Raw genomic sequence first — 2,500 nt, 5'->3', positions numbered from 1 at the left:
AAAGTCTCTACTTCGACTCGGACACGACAGTGGAAGTGTGTTGAATCAAGAACAGATAGTAAGCGCCTTTATTATGGACGCTTTATTCTGTCTCCACTTATGAAAGGCCAAGCCGACACAATAGGCATTGCGATGCGAAGAGCTTTGCTTGGAGAACTAGAAGGAACATGCATTACACGTGCAAAATCTGAGAAAATACCCCACGAATATTCTACCATAGTAGGTATTCAAGAATCAGTCCATGAAATTTTAATGAATTTGAAAGAAATTGTATTGAGAGGAATTTGTATGGAACTCGTAACGCCTTTATTTGTGCCAAGGGTCCCGGATATGTAACTGCTCAAGACATCATCTTACCACCTTCTGTGGAAATCGTTGATAATACACAGCATGTAGCCAGCCTAACTGAACCAATTGATTTGTGTATTGATTACAAATCGAGAGAAATAGAGGATACGGTATAAAAACGCCAAAGAACTTTCGACGGAAGTTATCCTATAGATGCTGTATTCATGCCTGTTCGAAATGCGAATCATAGTATTCATTGTTATGGGAATGATAATGAAAAACAGGAGATACTTTTTCTAGAAATATGGACAAATGGAAGTTTAACTCCGAAAGAAGCACTTCATGAAGCCTCTCGCAATTTGATTGATTTATTTATTCCTTTTCTACATGCGGAAGAAGAAAACTTACATTTAGAAAACAATCAACACGATGTTACTTTACCTTTTTTTCCGTTTCATGATAGATTAGTTAAACTAAAAAAAGAAAAAGAAATAGCATTGAAATCGATTTTATTGACCAATCAGAATTGCCTCCCAGGATCTATAATTGTCTCAAAAGTCCAATATACATACATTATTGGACCTTTTTAACAGTCGAGAAGACCTTATGAAAATTGAACACTTTCGCATAGAAGATGTAAAACAAATATTGGGCATTCTAGAAAAGAAGTAGAAAAGCATTTCGAAATTGATTTATCAAAATTTTTAATCCAATGGATTTTGAACCTTCAGCACAATCCATAGATTCGACCAGAATTGAATAAATGTATCTAGGAGAATTCACTTTGCCTTTGAAGTGACTACTCCTAGATACGCACATCATGATATTTTTTTAATTGATTCAATTTAAAAAGACCTAAAGTTAGGATTTATCAATCGGTAATGTTGCTCCAATACCCAACCAAAGGGCTACTGCAGTACCAATCAAAAAACGGTTGTCGCTACTGGACGACGAAATGGATTTTGAATTTATTAACATTTTCCAAAACGGTACTGTTAATAATCCCGCGGGTACTGAAACCATTAAAAGAACACCCAATAACTTGTTAGGGACTGTACGAAGTATTTGAAATACAGGAAAGAAATACCATTCGATTGGCGACTTACCCATTCCGTGACTTTGGCACTGGACGTTCCAAAAATGGGTACTATCGGGTCGGGTGAATTCAATAATAGACGCCTGGTGGCATTCCAGCTTTCCTTCTCCTTTCAGGACCTATCCGAAAGAGAATCCAGTACTTCTCGGTCGTGAATATCTGAATAGGGCGAACCGCCCCGTGGATATCTTTGCTTCGGAACAAAACAATTAGAATAGAATTAGGCTCGGTCAACTGGAATGTGTATTATCCATATATTATCCATATAGGGGATCCTCCAGTTGAGAAGATCCATCGACCTGAGACGAAGAGAAAGGTCTATCTATTTTATTTAGTTATTCAGTTAAACCAATGATTCGTTATTGGAGCAGATAGCAACAACCATTTCATCCGACATGCGTATTTTTGATTTTCCAATGGATTTACATCTTTCATTAATGGAAATTTTTTGATGTAGTGAGTAATAGCTCTGGTTGTTCGCTGTTCAAGAATTCTTGTTTAGGCAGTTCATACCATCCATACATAGTGTTTTGATCTAAGATTTCAATTCTTCCATGTTTCAGCAGTAGCATATTGTTTCATGGAGCTAAGGTCCAAAATATGGAAGAAACAGGTGTTTCCACAACTCTACCACCCAGTCCGTTCCACTTAATCCCTATTTCATGACCACATATCTTTCCGGCTAAGTAATGGGAAACCTTTCTCCTCTTACATGAATCCAATTTTCATTTCATCCGGAAAAGCCATCTTTTCTTCAATGTCTTCGGTTGGTCGATCCAATAGCCTTCCGTTAGATAGGAACAGATTTGATAAATACTGATAACTCCTCGGATGGAGTATTAGAACGGAAAATCCATTAGATAATGAACTATTGGTTCTAAGTTATCTCTGGCGATGAATCAATAATTCGAAGTGCTTTTCTTGCGTATTCTTGATAAACCAGCGTTTATATATAGATGTAGGAGGATCTGTTTGGGAAGTAAGAAGCCCTTTGACATCTCTTTCATCTGCAAAGAATTCTCGGTGGAAAACACAGAGACAAAGGGCTGATCTTTGAATAGGAAAAGAGTGATCCGCAGGATCCCAAATGAATTGGCCGTATTCGAAAAAGCCTTG

The 2,500-nt window shown here is 37.3% G+C and overlaps 2 pseudogenes; one reads left to right on the top strand and one right to left on the bottom strand.

Moving 5' to 3' along the window:
- The window catches only part of LOC128037022 (DNA-directed RNA polymerase subunit alpha-like), a 1,122-nt pseudogene extending 91 nt beyond the window's left edge, over positions 1–1,031 (top strand).
- A 353-nt stretch (positions 1,032–1,384) lies between these two features.
- Positions 1,385–2,500, bottom strand: part of LOC128037015 (protein Ycf2-like) — a 7,581-nt pseudogene continuing 6,465 nt past the window's right edge.

The sequence above is a fragment of the Gossypium raimondii genome, unplaced genomic scaffold (assembly GCF_025698545.1).
Source record: "Gossypium raimondii isolate GPD5lz unplaced genomic scaffold, ASM2569854v1 Contig00171, whole genome shotgun sequence".
Lineage (NCBI taxonomy): Eukaryota > Viridiplantae > Streptophyta > Magnoliopsida > Malvales > Malvaceae > Gossypium > Gossypium raimondii.
Note: the sequence above shows the minus strand (reverse complement) of the source record. Positions and strands in the feature narration are given on the sequence as shown.